This window comes from Prinia subflava, chromosome 2 (genome assembly GCF_021018805.1).
Source record: "Prinia subflava isolate CZ2003 ecotype Zambia chromosome 2, Cam_Psub_1.2, whole genome shotgun sequence".
Lineage (NCBI taxonomy): Eukaryota > Metazoa > Chordata > Aves > Passeriformes > Cisticolidae > Prinia > Prinia subflava.
The window spans coordinates 84,129,293-84,148,602 of record NC_086248.1 but is presented as its reverse complement, the minus strand read 5'-3'; the positions used below and the strand labels follow the sequence as shown (position 1 = coordinate 84,148,602).

Here is a 19,310-nt window from a genome sequence, read left to right as displayed (position 1 = left end):
CATTCCTGCCTCTTCCCCATGTCTCATCTGCTGACAGACTTGTACTTAACATGTTTCCTTTGGGAGGTAGTAAATACAGTATTTTAGGGTCCAAAACTGTAAATTTTTGAACTCATTTTATACTCATACCGCACCAGTTGGATTAGACAAGACATATAAAGAGGAGTTTGGTCTTCACCTGTTGGTGAATCATCCATTCTGAACCAGACTTACAAAGGAATTATCTTGTGTATAAACAAGCCATAGACAATATAACCTTGTGACCGTGTTTGCTCAACAGTGTGTTTTTGAAAATCCAGCTCACTGTCTGCAGGTGTTATGTTAAATATGTCTTGCCCTAAATTATTAAGCACATTCAAGTGGACAGCTACAAATTCCCATGAGAATATAAAATGTTACATCTTTAAAAAATCCCTACCATAAAATTCCTACATTTGATACTGATACTGCAGACTGAAGGACTTTTTAGTTGGCCACTGACCAATTCTGCTCACAAAATTATTTTTAAAGTACTGCTTATCTCTACCTTCTGTTTGTGTGCATGATAGGAGGTAATAGTTTCATTTTGACTAACAACACAGTACGTCTTGTGCTGCAAAGCAGTAATTGTGTTCACAAAGTTCCTCAGAAAATATTCCACTATGTGCAACTTTAAAAATCACATTGAATGATTTTAGAAATGCAAAAGTTTGCTTTTCCTCGAGTTTAAATACAGAAACCACCTAACTGCTTAAACCTTCCCCAAATCAATCTTTCCTTAGTAATGTATAAAGATTCTGCTCAGTATCTATGTAATGTATATATGTGTGTGAATATTTGCTTACTTAAATTGCTCATGGGAAACCTTATCCTCCTTGTGTAATGTGACATGAAATATGGTCACCAACACGTGCTGGCAGGCTGTGCACTGGGGGCAAGGCATAGATAGCTGCCCTAGCTTTCTCTGAAATTAGGTGGTATGCACTGTATTAGTCTGTATCTGCATAATCTGCCACAGAGAACACAAAAAGCTTCATCTACAAAATGTATTTTACAGAGATTCCTGTGGGGAAGGAAATGTCTAAATACCTTAGGAGCTCAGGAATCAAACATATGGCAATTCTGCTGTCTTTCAAAGAGCGCTGTATTTGCTCCCTTTTGAAAGTGTGGCTGGATGATGGCTGTGCCTGTCTTTCACATAAACAGCTCTTCTGTCGAGCACTGCTGATCATCCAGTGTGATCCAGCAGCAGTGCTCCCACTTGGCTCTGCTGTGCCATGCTGCAGCCAGTGATGGACTCCTCTGGCTGTGGAATCTTCTGTCTTCCGATCAATGCCGTCCCACTAAGCAAAGAGAAATGCAATATTCATAGGAAGGAAGAGAGAATGCAAGCAGCTATGACTCTCTTTCTCAATGATGCCAGCATGCAATCAGGAATGCAGATACCAGGATTTGATCCCCACTCTCTTTTTCTGTATGCTACACATGACCCAGCATCTAACAGAAAAAAGGAAATCTCTTTTCTGATATCAGATCCTATTTTTAGAAATTAGCATCAAATGCTGTTTCTGTGCCAGGCAGCTCCTGGCTAGCTGAAGAAGCTATCTCACTACTCCCACCTGTGGATCTTCTGTTATGAAACTAGGTACAGATTTCTTTAATGGTCTGTTTAAATGAAAAAAACATTCTTCTGGGTCTCCTGGGGAGACTTTGACAGCTCAAATGTCATTTTTCATGTAGGATTTAGCCAAGACATATAATCTACTGTCTGCAAAATAGTGAAAGCCTTGGGGCCTTAAAATGACCATAAAGTAATATCTACAAACCTCAATTTTTGTCTCTGATAAACATCTGTGGGTGCTGCAGCTCCACTCATTTAGCAGCACGGTGAAGCACTGTATCAGAAATTTTCCTGTTGCATCACCTCGACTGAGCTGCAATTGCAGACTGAAAAAGAAGGAAAGCAAAGCTTTCTCTACATGTTTTGCAGCTCATACAATATAAGCTTTGCAAGGATAAAATAAATGGGGGGGGGTGGCAGTGGGGAGGGGGTATGAGGGTGTCACAGTTAGTGTAGCTGTCAGCTTGCTTTCTCTGTGCATTTTAATAGAGATCTCCTGCTCACTGAAGCCTCTGTGTGGCTTGGTAATAGCCTCCTCTGTGCTGCCCTAGCCACAGCTCACCCTTTGCTGCACATCTCGTACCGAAGGCTGGACCCTGCTTCCTTACACAGAGCCTTAACCTTGCCTTGCCCTTCCACCCTACAACAGCTGCTTTGTTTCCTTTCACTAACAGTCAGACAGCACAAATTCCTTCCCTGTAAAGCCATTAAAACAGAACCGGCACCACCCCAAGTGGTTTCAGAACTAACTGATTTAGATGCTGGAGTCTGCTGCAAGGCCAAAAATAACTCCCCATTTCTTTCTCCTTCATTGGTGAAAGTAGGAGAGAAAGTGGCCAATGACAGAGACACGAATCCCCCGTAGGCATCGGAGACAAATCTATTTTGTGGCAGGAAAAAAAAATAATGCTCCTGAAAAATGTTTCTTTGCTCAGGCCAATAGATACAGACCTGCTGCATGCAATTTTGCTGAACCGATGGTATCACTTGAATGGCTCACAGACTACATAAAATGCATTACATAATTATATTTTTAAACACTGTCCCCAGCTGTGCTGATGCACATAAAAGCTGTGTTTACAATGGACTCCGCACATGTAATTATTTTGTGGCACTAGCTCTGTGCATTTCCTTGATGGATGCTCCACGGGGCATAAAATTGTAGCTTTTATCATAGATTCTTGAATGTATTCTTTGGCTGCTTCAGCTTTAAATACTCTGTTGTCCTCACATGGGTGAGCAGGACTGATGCCTGCAAGGGCTAAATTATAGTATATGAGGGAAAACCTTTAAGTCCTCTGGGAGCAGCAGAGAGGGAAACATGATGAGTGTTGCAGTTGAGGCACCTGGGTCACGGGGAGCACTGAGCAGCAGAGCCTGCTGCCCCTCCACGAGAGGCTTCCTGTGCTGCTCTTGGGGACAGAGCAAGGGCCCTGGCCCTGTTTGGCCCGCACAGGCTCACCCCAGCCTGGTTAATGCTGCACCAGCCCAGCCCTTCAGTGGGATGGGGAGGCCCAGTGATGCCTTGTGCCTGGTGACTGCGGGGGCAAAGGGGCTGCTGGCTGCCGGCGCGGAGTCAGAGAGACACGGCCCGGACTGCTGGGATCAAAGAGCAGCTTTGATTTATCTCCCGTCCTGTTTGCTTACAGCCAGCGAGCTCCCGGCATTTCACTGGGAGCTCTCCCTTCTCTGTTCTCCATCCAGTTGTGGAATACCAAGCATTTCTTTATCCTAGTGCAGTAGCTGGTGCATAGGACCCAGAGAAGAGTACAGTGGGATATTTATTTTAGATCCGTTTCCTGTGTTCTTGAGTATTAATAATGCTGTGGAAACCTAGATGCTGGAAGGATTGGTACATAACACAGTCCAAGAGTTTTGCCTGCCAAGCAATAGCACTTGGAAATAAATAGAGACAAAAGTAATACAATATCCTGAAGAACAGCTTCAAAATGATGAGCAGCACCACAGGTGCACCTTTCTTTTTTTTTTTTTTTACTGTTGCTGCAAAGAACTTGCAGACTTTTATTACCAATAATCAAAACGGTTTGGCATCTTACCTCTAATCTCTGGCTAACCTTAGATATGAGACTCCACAAAGGAAATGAGGAATTTGTGGGAAACCATTTTTTAATGGCAGGTGTTCAGTTGGAAATCAGGTTTGCCTTCTGGTAGTAGATAACTTGAGTTCCTTTGTTATCATTCCTTGCCCTTTTCAGTCCTGTGTTTAGTCATGGAGGCTGGAAGCCTATGCTTCCCCAAGCACAGTTGCAACATGTAAACTATTAATTGGTCTAATGCCAACAGTGATCAAATTATTCCAAAGCAAATGGCTTGACTGTTGATAAATGAAGTTTTCCCCCCTCACATGAATATGGATTCCTCCTGTCATGGAAACTCTTCAGCTATGGATGTGCTTAGCATTCCCTATGTTTGGCATGTGAAGTTTACATACTAGCTTCTAGCCCGTTGATGCATTTTGCCCCAAAGTGTCAGGTGATGGAAGAACAATCTTTGGAGTGGAAAACATTAGAACTGCAAGAGTTTATTGTATGTTTGTTTGCATAGCCTGCCTTTCAGATAAACCTTATCCCTGCAAGAGTACTGGTACTTGAAAAAGAGTCCTTGAATAACCTGCACAGAAGCTGAACCACCACAGAGGTGCTACTTTGGAAAAGCAAGCAGAGGAAGGTGCCAGAAGCAGTGCAGAGGAAACAATTCTGAAGTAAGCCCCTCCTTATATTGTTCATATGTGTGTCCATCCTGTTTCTGCAGCACAAAGTGTTGTTATTTCATTAGAGATAACGTGGCTTGTACGTATGAAAAAAGGGTACATTTCTCACTGGGTAGGACCTACTTCTTTCTTGCTCACCTCACTAAAGTACGTGATTATTATCTTTTAAAAGGGTTTATTTCCTTCTACTCCCTTACTCTAGTCTCTCAGCCATCTAGGCCAAAATATGTTTCACAAATATGTGATCATCTTATATAAATCAAGAGAATGCCATGTGCTTTGACATAGAGCTATGACTTAAGCCAGTGGAGGATCTAAGTCCTCAGTATTTTATGTAACATAGATAAGGCCCAAAATTTGTGATCAAAGAAGAAATATTTCTAGGTATAACGTGTTTGTGTTGTTACTCTTCCACATTAGTTATAGTCCTTTGCTGCAGCTGCAGTCCTTTGTGCAAGATTTTTGTGTTTATCTTTATGTACATGGAGATAAGAGTTACTCATCTTTTGCAAGACATTGGGTGTTGCATACAGACAAGAGTAGGAATCCACACTGAAATTAGTACAAGTTTTGCAATTCAACAGGAAAAAAACAGTCCTCTTAAGACTACTGTTTGAACCCTGATCTTTGCCTTCTGTGTCTAAGTCACCAGAAGCTTCTGTTTCCAAAAGCAAAGGAGTGCTTTGAGAAGCCACAGTTCAGTGTAAATGATGTCATGGCTAAGGAGTTGAGGCATCATCTTTGTTGCATTAAGTCCCTCTTGGAAATGGCCAATAAAGCCAGAAGGAAAATAGGACTTATTTTACCAATTTTTTGAGCATTTTAATTTCATTCTTGATATATTTTCATCTGTGAGAAGCTTTTTCTTTTTTAATTCTATGAAGTTCTATCACTATATTATCTCAGCAGCCCAGTACTCAGATTATGTAAGTTGTACATAATAGGATGTCTGTTAAACTTTGCTCCTTCCAGCTTTGGAAATTTCTATATTGCTCTTCTCTGGTGACTCAGCTAAAGATCTCCCATATGATCTAGGAGAATGCACGGTAGGGTGGGATTTCCACCCTTTGGAGCAATGTATCCTAGTCCTCATCTATGACCACAGCTGCAGCCTTGCCCTCTTCCCACATCCCCTGGACTTTTCTGGGCAATCTTTAACCATTGATCAGTGGATGCATGCTGTAGTCCCTGCCATGCATTTAAGATCTGTCTTTCTAGGAATATTTACCTAATGTTTTCAAAGAAAAAAATCCACCTTTTGATTTGCACAGCAGGAGCATTTGCCTGTTGTACCAGATAGCAACCTCAATATGTACTTTCACGGTCTGTTTCTTCTAGAGGGTATTTTTGGCCCATAAGTGGTGTTTTAAGAATATTTCTACCAGTACTATTTTTATGATATGTCTCTCGTCATGGTGCATTGCTAACCATATGGCCAAGCACAGTATATGCCGCTACATGGTAAGGTTTACTGCCCAGCAGGCATGAGGAGCATTTATTTTGAATAGATGTGTATTGAGGAAAAAACCCATTCAGCTTCAAGGGTACAGGCTTAGGACTTTTATTTCTTCTCTTGATTCTCCCTTGGTTTTAAATGAGGTTCAGCATCTCTCCCTTGGAATCTCACTGCAATAATGTGGGCTCAGCAGCTGTTTTTACTTTGCCTTGCTGATGGCTGGCAGGAGATGAAATATGGAGGAGTAAATTCTGCCTGCCTGCTACAGGTTGCATCACAGAATCACTGACTGGTGGGTCTCTGAGAATTGCTACTGATAGCTAGATTTTATCTTGGTAGGGATAAGAGCTCATGGAACAGGATGACTCAAGGAATGACTAATGAAAGCTCTATGATGAAGCTTCTGTCCTAAGGCGTATCAACTGTGACCAAAAATTATAATCAGGGAGTTATTTGACAGTCTAGGGTGAGTGAGCAGATGCCCTGAGTCCAGCTTCTTGTAGAGATGTGTCTTCAGTGTAAAATCCACTAGCTCAGCTTGTATCAATTAATGTCAGTGGGGAAAGGCACTAATGGTGAACTATGCTGCTACTCCTCAAGTGGCTTTGCCCCTTTAGAGCTGGGCCATTTAATGAGCAGATGAAATTGCCATTACTTTGTGTTTTTCTCTTTTGTAAGTAAATCACTCCAGTCAGATGTACACACACAGCTCTGTGTGTTCACACAGAAACGCAGGCTCCAGGCCTCTCAGGAACAGGTCCAGCTACTCAACTGCCACTACATTATCAACACAGGCATCATAATATTGAGGTGGGCCTCCTATGCAAATGTCAGGAGTCCCCCTGCCTGACACTAATTTATGCCTCTCCCAAAACATCTTTCTTCAGCTCCTTGATCCCAGACCCTGGAATTTACTGTGTTTTACAAGTATCTTTGCTTTTCTTCTGACACCAGTAGCTCCTCTACAATTCCAAATCATTAGTCACACACCTCAGTCAATGTGGAGGTATCACCTACCTTGATTTTGACTTAGCAGTGCTCAATAAAATTACCTCCAGCCTTCTTGTGCCAACGTTCACATTTTCTGTACAGGAACATCTGATTTCCCCATTTCTGCCATAATGCATCATTTTCCCTGGAGAAGAACAAATTCCCCCTTTTGGGCAGGGTGCAAATGAGGCAGGATTTGCTCAAGGTACGGGGGTGTGGAAAGGGGACATTTGCAAGTTTTGCTCCAGCAGTAAGGAGATGAGATGGGGATCAGGGACGTCAGAGGTTTAGTCTTGGCTCTGATAATGATTTTCTGTGTGGCTCTTTGTAAGCTCTTTCATGTTTCCACTTCATTTTTCCCAATCCTAAAATGGAGTTCAAAATCATCACTTCTCTAACACCTCCCCCTCCACACACACTCACACACACTCACACATACACACACACAGAGTTGTGAGGAGGTTTAATGTTTATCTCAGAGGCTTTGAACAGTATCCAGGCAGTACATACAGGTATTCAGACCCCAGAATGAGCTTCAGAAAAACATCAGTAAAGAAAACAGCATTTATATTTTAATCATATTAATCATAAATTTGGGATTGGAACAGAATAAGTGATTAACAAACCTGCAAAACAAGCTTTGTTTCATTGGCTTGAGCTGCTTTCTAGTTCTGTTTGTGTACGTCAAAGTGATGTTCAGTCTTTTTAAATGAGTCACAGGACTGGAAGAACAAAAATATTTGATGGTAACATATAGCAGCAAAACAATTACCCTTTTTATTCTGACAGGCATCATAACCAGAATAGCAAGTTAGAGCTAGAGGTCTAGGCTGGTAGTTTCTTAGCACATATCAGGGATTTTAGATCTGGTTGCAAGACAGTGAAAAAGAACTGAAATGTCAGAAAAATTAAAAGATAACACTAGATTAAACAAAAAAAGCAAGCATGCCAGTTAGGATACAACTATTTGTATTTATAAAGGTGCTACTGATCAGTGAGTCCATGCAGTATTCTCACACAGCACAGCCTTGTCTAGCAGCTTTCTGTACCTTTATCCAGAGGAGACTCCTTTCCACCCTGCTTGCTGCATTGCACCACTGATTTAGTGAAGACATCATCCTCATAAGGATGCTCTTCTAACTCACCTCTGAAATCCGCTTGCTTTTCTCCTCTGACAATTAGGTTTAAATGTGCTGCAGTAAAGTACTCATCCTTAGCAGTCGTATGGCTTTTTAAGTGATAAACTGCATTAGCAAATTTCTTATTAGATAATCTATCAAATGAGGTCATACATAATTTTAGCAGTCTCATCTTGATTTATAGCATGATCACAGCAAATTATGCACACACAAACCAGCATGCTGGCTGTCAAAGTCAGGTATTTTTACTCTGCTAAAGAAACCATTTCCCGGCCAGCCCAGTGACCTACTGGTAGCGCTCTGCATCACCACCTTGCCCAGTTTGCAGGACAGCCCTCAAGCTCACCCCTCACCTCTTATTAGGACTGATGAGTGTTGGAGGCGGTAGGCTAAATCTTCACTTTGTACTTCACAACAATAATCCTCACTGGTGTTTATTCTGACAGGTTTTCCATACTCCCCTGAAGTAAGGACATGGGCTCACTTGGAAGGGTAAGCTTATGCATGGGGAAACTGTGTCTGCAGGGTGCTGATGTGCTCCCTGGCTCCCTTCTGTGTTCCCAAGGGAATGAAAAGCGAGCTGAGTGAATCATTAGGCAGCATTGCGCACGGCTGTATCAGAGCTGCCTCCCCGGCCGGGCTGCTCGGGCCCAGGGGCTCCGTCACCTGCGCCCGCCGGCCCCGGAGGAGCCGTGCTCCATCTCCTGCCACCTGCACTGGGCAGCCACAGCTCCCACCTTGCTGCCAGCACACGCCAGCAATGGAGGGAGAAAGGGGAAGAGGCCTCAGCAACTTTAGCGCTTGCTGGATGGCCCTTCGCCAGTGCTGTGGCACCACTGCTCACTGTCGCCAGGGTCTAGGCCCCACACTGCAAGGAAATTGCTCCTGGCATCCAGAAGGGACATGACTCCTATCCCCTGGCTTCAAACTTCTGCAGATCACACTTCATCCATTGAGATCTATCTGTATCTACAATAGGGGGGAGCCGCAATAAACGATCTGATCTTACCTTTCTCTTCATGTTCTGTCACCTCACTTTTCTAGAGTTTCTAGGGTTTAAGCTGTGCGAAGAGGCGAGAACACGTCATCTGCAGGACTCTGAATAAGTTATGTATTTCCCACTGGACTTGTGGCCAAAGCCTGCCCATGAAGGACCAAGCATGATGGAACAAGCTACTTCCAGGTATCCGCCCCTAAACTGTAAAATAAAAACTAACCGAAAATCTGAAAAAAATTTCCTCAGGGAATGTAAGACCTCAGAGGCCTAACTATCACTTCATGAAAACTTCTTGAAACAATTAGTACATAGATCTCCATGTTGTCTTCACAGCAATATTCCTGGAGTGAGAGACTGGAAGGAATCAAACTCAATCATCAAAATGAGCAAGCAAAGGGCACGCTTTCAGTGGATGGCACTGCTGTTTTGCACATGCTCTGGTAATTTTGCCTAATCCTACCGAATGAGCTTTTCATGCATATATATATATATGTGTGTGTGTGTATGCATACCTGTCCTGAGTAAAATCTATGGTATCCTCAGTTGACAAGCTGTGTTTGGCAGACTGCAGCAGGGTTTGGGGAAAGAAATTCATGACCTAGGCTAAGAGTAGAGTATAGGACCTCCCTCTGGAGCTCATCACCCAGAACAGCAGCAGCACTGCCTCCCCATGCTGGTCCCAACACCACTTTGGGGGCCCCTCTTCTCTCCCCTCCTTTTACCCCTGCCAGGGTGGCTGAAGATGCAGCAGAGAGGATGATGAGAAGGAGCTTGTTCTTCGGGGCACAGTTTTACAGTGAAAATTTGGGAGTAGTGGAGCTACCAGGTCCTGCCAGCCCTGCAGCAAGGCTGTGCCACAGGATGGAGAGGGATGAATGGGCAGGAGCAGAGAGCTGGCTGCAGCATGGGTGAATAGAACCGCCCAAGCACCTGAAGGTTAGTGCTGAGGGGGGACGAGGGGCTCTGCAGACAGCTCCTCGGGCCCACAGCAGCACCCTGCACACAGCAGGTTTGCGTGCTCTGACCCGGGGCCGCAGTGCAGGGGCCCGTCCCGCCGAGCGGCGCTGATGGGAGCAGGGCTGGAGGGCTCCTTGGGTGCAGCGGGCACTGGGCTCCCCGAGAGCCCTGCCGGGCCCGCACGGGGACGCTCCGGCGGGCAGGGAAGGGGGCACAGCACCGTCTCCCCGCCGAGGCTGTGGGGGTCCCGGGGGAGCAGCCCGGGCTGGTGCTCCTCCCGCAGACCTGCCTCTGCAGAGGTGCTGGCAGCCATTGGCACGGGCGCTGCAGCGCCGGTTGCCTGGCAGCGGGAGCGCGTCCTCCTCCCCACGACAAACACCGTCTCCATGGACCCGGACCACCTCCCGTCTCAAATGTCTGCCCGAGCCGCAGAGCTCAGCAGGGGGAAATGGAGCTCGCCGAAGTGAGCCGAGGGAGCCCCGCTCCTTCCCTGGGACAGTGCGGGGACCCTTGCACTGATCAGCTGCCCCGCAGGTGAATTCATCCTGCACCACAGGCAGAATGCCGAGCGCTTGGCCATTCAGCCCGATTAGCACTACCACAAGCTCCCTTAAAGAAACACGTGCTAATTACATGAATATTTAGCTTTATACAAAACTGTCAGAGGGAAAGTAAGTGTGAAGCTAAGCCCTAGGTCTGCCTTCTTGGTTTCGGGTCCTGCTGAGAACACACCAACGTGCTCGATGTGCTGAAAGGAGGCAAAGCATCGTATCTGATCAGGAGCACAGCGCTGGGTCTCAGTGCCTTACAAAGCATGTGCACCGTGTTTATCTGCGTGCCGCTGCATCCAGCTGCTGTGCTGTAGGAACTCTGCTGCTGATACCGCAGCAATCACAGCATGAGGAGCTTCAGAGACACACAAATCACCAACTTCACAGATACCCATCTTCCTTAAAAGAAAGCAAGCCATGATGAGTCAGGCAGATTATCTGGCAGCAGCCCACTGAAGAGAGCTGTCTTCTGCAGAGGGGTGGAGGACGGGAGGATTCCTGATGAGTGCAGCAAGGGTGAGGCACAGGCTGGCACTGGAAGAGGAGAACACAGCTCCTGCAGCTGCAGTCTTCATGCCAGGGTGCCAGTGCTGTGCATGGAGCACACAGGAGAAAAAGTTAGTAGATACTTTGCCCAGGGACTGTGATGTACTGCAAGGATGTGGATTTGGGCTGCTCAGCTCCGGGAGAAGCTGGGTTTGATGGAAGTGCAAAGGTGCCCAGCAGTGCTGAGCTCCACACCACCACAGCTGACCCACTGGATTCCTCTGTGCTGGGGTGCAGCTATTTGTAGAGACAGAGTACAATGAGACTCTCTCTTCCTGCCTGCAGGAAGGCTGAAATTGGTGTGGCCTCAGCTATTTTCTCAGTCTACTTTGAAACAGAAGATTTGTCTTGAGGAGGCTCAAGCTATATGAAAGCAGTCACACCAGGTGCAGAGGCAGCTCCCATCTGACTTGACATGATCTGAGATTAAGTGTCCTGCCAAGAAGGAGCTGTTGCTTCATCCTCAGTAACATCAGCCTCATCAGCCCACCTCACCTAGAGCTGTGGCTGAAGGGAGCCAAAGCCAGGGCAAAATGAGAGGGGCAGAGACCAGTTGCAGGCAGAGGAGCACAGCAGCTCATCCATTTTGAGGTGAAGAAGGAAAGCCTCAGTGGGTGATGCACAGGAGGAGCTGTGGCACAGGGGCAGAGCTGTTGAGGTTGGAGGAGGGTAGGGAGGAAGGGCTGCTATTTAATTGCCAGCCCTGGTTCTATCTGCAAATAGGAGGCCGAGCTGTCACTGGTGTGCAAAGTAGCAGATGGCCTAATTGTGAGATTTCTCCCTTGCAAGAGCAAAATGCTATGCTGTTTTTAACATCTTTGCCTAGAGCTAGCTTCAGATACAACCAAGATATATTGTGCTAGAAATGTGCTCTAGTGATAACCAGGAGAAAACTGTGCTTGAAGTGAGATCTAAAAAATAATTATTATGGCCTATTGCTGTTAGTCACACATCCCAAAAGCTGATCTGGCTAAAAGAGCTTCCCAAAGCATCTTCTGCTCGACAGATCATCTGGAAATTATTCCATCATTGTGTCACCATGTCTTGCCTTATAACCCTCAGGACACTGTCTGTGTATGCACACCATTTCTTCCCTCTTCTTGATGGAAAATGATTCTCTCCAGCTTCTGATTTTTCTCATGCAGCTTCAGCAGGTTTTGTGCAGTTTCTTGTCTTGGCCATTTTGCTGGAGAGCACAGGGCTTCCTTCCCCAGAGGCAGCTATGAAGCATGGCCACCTCACCTCTCCCTGGGTGCCTGCAAGGGCTCAGTGCTCTGCAGAGCTCCAGGCCTGCAGGCAGAGACAGCAGAGCTCGCCAGTGTCACACTGATATCAGGTGCTTGAAACTTTATATTGAAGGTGCAGGGTTGTTACTGGTGAGTCGCTATGGCAGGTGCATTTTGTCAGCTTCAGCTCTGATCTGAAATCAGGGGAGAGGGCAGCACTTCTCCCAGCTGGCTCAGGTTTGCAGAGAAAACCCTGGTGAGGACTTGTGTGGAGAAAAAATTTTGACTAACCTGTAAATCTGCTTAATGTCACTTATCAGTGAGGGCAAAACCTAGGGCAAGGATCAGCTTGGAATGGAATCAAGTGAATGCTCTGTTTGAGGACAGCAGCCCTTGTTGATTTTTTTTGCAGGCCACTGACCATATTTTTAAGGACTTTTGCCTGCTGTGTTTAGCATGTGCTGCCTCTTTCTGACAGGCCTTTAAACTTTCTGATGTCTGTTGGGGTTTTCTGGTAATAAAAGGGCTTTAATGGGTTATCGGTAAGCTTTGTCTCCCCAGTATGGGGTTGCATTAAATCTTCTTTAAATCTACCTTTCCCTTACTGTCCATCTTCAAAAGACTCTTATCCATGCCACAGATGCCTGTGCTGCAGCAGTCTGTCCTTCCCATCCCCTCCTCTGACTTTCTTCCCCTGTTTGCTCAGAAGTCTCCTGCTAAAAATCCCCCAGCTGTGACACAGCAGCCCATCTCTCAGATCCCACTGATTACACGTCTCTCTCAGCCTGCATGTAAATCTCCCTATCTTTCCCTTCAAGGTCCTCTGTAAGTTACTTTGCCTTTAATCTCATTCCTCCCACTCCTCCCCCTATTCTCCAGTCATCTCTCTTTCTGCTCATTTTATCTTGTTCTTGGATGGTTCAATCTTGCTTTTTTTCTTCATACTCCTCAGACACCTCAATCCATCTCCCATTTTCTGTTAGCCAAACACTTATTCTTCTGTCAATTCTACGTTAAATCCCTTTTTCTTCCTTGCTAGGAACACACCACATGCCCTCATGCAGAGCCATCTGAGCTGCTGTCCCGTGTGGTTTTCCTGGAGTGCATGTTCTTCAGGAATTTGTGGTTCTCCTACAGTGCACACCCCACAGATACAAACACACGAGGGTCTTTTGAAGAACAGCAGTCGCTGGTAAGTCACCATGCATTATTAATCCTGTTGCTTACATGACACACAGGAAACTTTCTCTACCTGGCTAATAAGAGGAATCTTTTCTGTTGATGTGAAGGCACACTTTGAATGCTCAGACTAGGTAAATGCATAAAAATAAGTGTTATTTAAACTTGCAGTGACTGAAGCTTCCTATAGGTGGCAAAGACATATGAGGGACAGAAGGAGCAGCCTATCAGAAGAGGTCTGGGGTCTCACTTCTACATTGTTTTGCACTAGCACATCATCAGTGACTGCGTTCAAGTTGCCTTTAACATCTTTACATTCCAGCACATGACAAATAATAGGGTCTAGCTCCCACAGAGCAGAGGAAATACAGCAGCAAGTGTCTCACATCCATTTCTCAACTGTCATCAAATAGCTTTTATTCATGGCATAGCACAAGTGTCAGCCAACTGGCAAAGGCAGCCTATATTAAAAATGTTGGGGATTATTCATGTCAACAGACACAAGGGAGCTTTTCTCAGTCAGTGGATCTGCACTAGCAGTGGTATAAAAATGCAGCAGGTTCTCTACAGTAATCTCAAATCTGAATAACTTTAGAAGGAGGCCAGCAGCAGACTGCCATTTCCAAGTAAAATTAAAAAATTAATCTAGCACAGTTAGATGAGAGCTTGGATAGGCGAGAGGTTTAACTGTGTGGTTAGATAGAAAAGGCTATACCATAAGGACATTATCTAGAAAGACTGAGGTGATACTTTTGAAAAAGATTCTCAGCTTGAAGATGGTCTGAAGATTGTGAGCTGATGGTGGCTCCTCAGGTTTGCTTCTGATTACCCAATTAGCTGCTAGGTCCTCAGCCTGTTTGATTGCAGGCGCTTCCTGCACTGTTTCAAGTATAATTTCTGTGGGCCACATGATTTGTCTTTTATGGACAAGATGCAATTTGGAAATGGATTAATTCTTTTTCCTTTCAAAAGATTAAAAAATTAACAGCCCTGTTCAACCAAAAATAATGTTTATTAAATGTTTGAGACTTCTAATAGGAAAAAAATAAGAGGGACACAAGCAGTAAAATTGCTTATCTTTTAAAAAAATCACATAAAGGTGGGCAAGGAGGGAGGTTTCAGATGTCTCAGGTCAACTATTAAGGACAAATCCCTGACTGGTATTTTAAGTCCCACTGTATTTGCAGAAGACTACTGTCTTCTGTCATCTTGCATTTTGAAATGGTTGCTTTTAAAACATATGGCCTGCTTCTTTTTCCCCTCGATTATTTTTGACTAGTTTAATTCTCTGAACTCCGTGATGTTATGTGGATATGAAATCAGGAGCAATTTAAGTGGAAAATAAAAAATTAAGGCCTATGCAAGTCATCATGAGTAAGGTGACCTGATCTGCTCTGACACAGATCTATGTTCCACTTACGCTTTGGAAAACTTTGGATACTGTATTTTTGTCAAAACCTAATTTCTGTACAAATGTGTGATGCAGAAGAAACCCAACCAGCAAAACCCTCAGATGAATTCCATGGCATCTCCATGACAACATGTAGATGCATAGTCTGCTATATACATCCCTACTGGCAGACTGACTGCTCCTAGCTTTTTCCCACGCTGAGCTGAAAGGCAGACTGACCAACAGGCTGCAGAGGATGTTGCTGGGATTTAAATGTGGAAACTGAAGATCATGTTTCATTCTGGGTAGACCAGAGGCAAATGGAGCAGCCTTACAGAGGAGGTGAGCCTTGCATCACAGCTTCCCTTGCTGAGGCTGCTTGGTCAAGTAAAGGAATGGGCACTGGCAGGTCTCCACTGAGTCTGAAAATTCATGTGGAGGACTTTTGCAGGGCTCTGAAAGTCTTGCCAAAAGCTTGTCAGTGTGACTTACAAGCATAATGAGATAAGAATGGAAGGTAATTTGGGTTAATAAGTTATCCTGAGAGGGGTTTTTTTTCTGCACATGTAGAAGGAAAGGGAGAGTGATCCAGTCCTCTCTCCCTGGTGAAGAACTCTGAACTCTGTGGTGAGAGGTTTTCTTTCCACTCCCTGGCAATGTGTAGGAAGCCGGAGGCCAGGCCAGTGCCGTGTTCCATGTCAAATCCAACGGTGAATGTGGATTTTTACTTGCCTGGCAGCAGGGTCGGGAGCATGGCCGTGGGGTCAGGAGAATGTCCCCAGGCGTGCCCTGCAGGGCAGCAGTGCCCCCGTGCAGCTGCACACGCTGCCCTGCACCCGCCCTGGGCGCTGCCGCTGCAGGCCCCAGCTCCAGGTGCACCCAGCCCCAGCGGCGTGGGAGGGATGCAGTGGCTGGGATAGCAGAGCAGCGATGGAGTCAATAAATGCCCCCTCCTGGCTTTCTTCCCAGCCTGTCCTTGCCCCTGCTCCGTCCTCCTGAGCCGGAGCGGGTGACAGGCCCTCACTGAAGGGTGAGCGGCCTGGCCGTGGCGGTGGCGGCCGGGCGGGCGCAGGAGCGTGGCAGCAGAGCAGCTGAAGCGCTGTAATTTCATACTCCAGCTGACGGTGCAGCGACTCGTTTGTCTGCCTGTCCCCTGGCCCAGGGGTGGCCCTGGCTGCCACAGGCACTCCCAGCGCTGCTGGTGGAGCTGTATTAGTGTTTGCAGGATTTGGGAAACATTCCTACTGCAGACGGGGTAGTGTGTATGTAAGCACCTACTAAAGCGCGGTTGGCCCTCTCATACTTCTGACTTTTGGGTGGAGAAGACTTTTGGACTCTACAGCCTTCTAAGTAAGGCTCCTTCAGCACCCTCACCTCCACTCTGCTGCTCAGCTTTCCAAAGGGAAGGAGGAACAGAGATAACAATATTGACCTTCTTAGCAGAGCACTTTCCCATTTTTTTATGAGATATGCTACATAAAAACTGATTGTCGGGTTTTGTTCAGCTATAAAAGGTCCTTAACAGTGGGGCATGGTTAGCCATAAAAAAGCCCTTATGTTGACCTTTAGCATTTAGGGATAGAGCTTTGTTCTGCTTAGTTACTTATAATCTTTGGAGTGGTTTGGCCCGGGTTTGGTTGTGGGGTCTTTTTCTGTGTGCATATACATTGTGTACATATGGTTGGCTTTTGTCTCTGCCAGGGCCAAAGATCGCTTGGTTTGGTTTAATGTACAGATGTCAGCTGGCATCAGTCCAGTGACTGGCCTGTGATCTGCCATCCACCACATTTCCTCTGAAATATAAGGGAAGTTAGTTTGCTAACAGACAAGGAGCTGGGTAAAAATCCCACTGAATAAAGGACTATGATCTCCTAGAAAAAAATCTGCCTTGGCTTCAGCATGCACTCTGTGAATGTTTAATGCTGACAGACAGAGCTGGTTCATTCAATGCAAGTAGCCTTTTCCTTTACCATAACAACACATATTTCCCTCTATGTAACCTCTGAAGAAGAAAAGGAATTTGGTTTTTTGTCAACAGGGCAGTTGAAAGCTTTGTCCCCAGCCTGGATAGCACGGTGGAAGGGTGGCAGTGTGGAGGAGTGGCAGAGTCCACGGAGGATGGCATCTGGGCACAATGGTACCCAGGAGCCTTAGGTAGGTTCCTATTAAACAACATTTCCAGTGCAATATCTAGCTGAAAAATACCAAGGAGTTGCAGACTGACAAAAAGCCATCACAAATAACATTAGTTCAAAGTCATAATCATAGAAGGAGCAGCAAAGCCAAGGCCTAAATAGTTCCCACGGCTTAATACTTGTTTTGAAAAGCTGTGTCTGGAAATGCCAAAGGGGTGTAGAAAATGTGGAGAAGCCCTGGTGCTGGGCTGGGTATTGGATACTGGATACTGGAGCTCTCTGGCTGTAGTTTTGGGAAGTGGCAGTAGTGGTAGGACAGCGCTGACAACAGCGATAATTGAGTTTAGGGTGTTAGCCATTCTTTGTCTTAAGAGATCACTGAAACAATTGGAGCTGGGCAGGCTCCCTGTCAGGCTCTTGAGGAATGTGAACCCAGCAGCAGGGTGGTTTTGCTAGGGACTAATCTACCCATTCAGGCAGAGATCAGCTTGGAGGCAGCAATTTCCTTGGACGGTAGGAGAGAGGCAGAAACAGAAGAGGACCAAGCAGGCTCAGGTGTAGCTGGAGGAGGCCTCAGCAGTGGGACCCCAAACAAAACCTGAGGGAAGGATTTTGGGCACAGTGCTTTCAAGAAAGACTCTTAGAATTGCAAACAAAACCCCTTCTTTCTGGTTGGGCCTTGGTTTTAAAAGTTCAAGGGCAAAGAGCTTTGTGCATTCGGTGTTAATCAAGAGCACTGGTATAAGGAATTACCAACTCCATCAGCATTCTCATCCCAATGGAACCAACCTAAAATAACTCTCACCCCAAAATGATCGGGGCTGCATAACTGATATGGGCTGAAAATAATAATGGTTTATATATTTCTTAAGAAAAAGTTCTTATTTTGAAGAGAGTTGAAGGCAGCAAAGACTTGGATAGGCTATTATTCTCCAATCAATTCAATTTTTAAGTCTTACTTAAAGAATGCTAATTTTAAATGAGATATTCTTCTGATCATTTCTACAATTGAAGGGATGTAAATTCACATTCATAATGAATGCTTTTTTTAATATTTGATTGCAGTAATCCAAATGATCCTATTTAATATCAAGGACAGAGCTGGTATCTATTTTTTGATAACTGCTTTGCATAGCATACTCCATACAGTTAAAAATTTTTGAGAACAGTTTTAGAAGACACAACTCTTTGGTAGGACAGAAGAATCCTGGTTGGTGGCATGAACAGGCTCCTCCTGCAGAGCACCAGCTATGGTGCTATAAGTCACAAATTCCAGGTTCTTTGTCCTAATAATCTTTTATTGCCTTGTTCTAATCTCCAGTATCACCTGCTTGGACTTCTAAGAAAAAGATGTAATCGTTAACACTGTCTTCTCTTTTCAGCTTTCATTTTACCCTGTTGTCAGGTCTTAGTTTGATTGCCAAACTTCCTACCCAGTAGTACCCTCTCAAGTCTGAAAACAATTTCCTTCAGCCTTGCAAGGTTCATTTGATTGGCTTCCCATCCTCAAGGTGATGAATTTAAAACAACATAATCTTTGGAAATGAAATTAAACCTTCAGTTTAATTCAGTTCTCAGGACTGTATATAGAAAATCCTGGGAAAACAGTTTTGGAGGGATTTTGACCAATGCAAGTCAGTCTGATAAAATTCCTTAGAACAATGTAGGTTTTATATGGTAATTACATGCACTTAGAGTCAACGAGAAAGCGTTAGAAATGCTATTTGTTTCTGTGTCTAGTATAAATAATCATCATTATTAACAGAATAGAGAAAAAGACAAAAAGCAGACGTCATAGATATTTTGGTAATAATGGACTGTTCATAACAGGAATATTTTTGTGTGTTCTGTGGGATAATATATAAGTGTTTTAGTTGAGCAGAGTTTTAGGTCATATATAGCTTTCTTAGGCTTCATAGAAGATTAAGAATCAGATTTTCAAAAAAGCAGCAGTTGAGTGTAGTGCAGATGAGAAGCAACACTGTTCCCGTGACACCTTCAGGTATCCTGAGCTGAAAGTTACAGCTAGCCAAGGTCACATGGAGTCACAGGGCAGTGGTGTACCTGCTAGCCACTACGGTGCTTTAGCATGAATTATTACTGTCCAGATACTACGTTGCCTGCAGTTTGTAGATACTGAAAGAATTTTAAGAGGGACATAGTCAGAATTTCTCAGCATAACACCAGAAGCCAAGCATTTCACTTCTAACAGAGATTCATGGCTTCAGACAAAATACCCACTCTCCCTTCATTCCCTCTTTAAAATAGGGCTAAGATTTCTGTCTCATTTGTCTAATGGGATTTTTCTCTTGTATGCATAAACTGTTTTGAAGGTGGAAAGGTTCAAGTCTCACTTCTCAACAGCCTTGCATTTACAGCATAAATGGAGCAGACCCCGTCTCTCCCTGGAAAG

The 19,310-nt window shown here is 44.9% G+C and overlaps 1 long non-coding RNA gene across 1 annotated transcript in view; it reads left to right on the top strand.

The window, feature by feature from the left end:
• The window catches only part of LOC134547178 (uncharacterized), a 58,228-nt gene that overhangs the window by 28,930 nt on the left and 9,988 nt on the right, over window positions 1-19,310 (top strand). The window contains exons 2-6 of the long non-coding RNA XR_010079409.1: window positions 4,166-4,322; window positions 8,363-8,408; window positions 8,961-9,099; window positions 9,247-9,353; window positions 13,233-13,385. This is a non-coding gene — a long non-coding RNA (uncharacterized LOC134547178). The remainder of the gene's footprint in view (window positions 1-4,165; window positions 4,323-8,362; window positions 8,409-8,960; window positions 9,100-9,246; window positions 9,354-13,232; window positions 13,386-19,310) is intronic.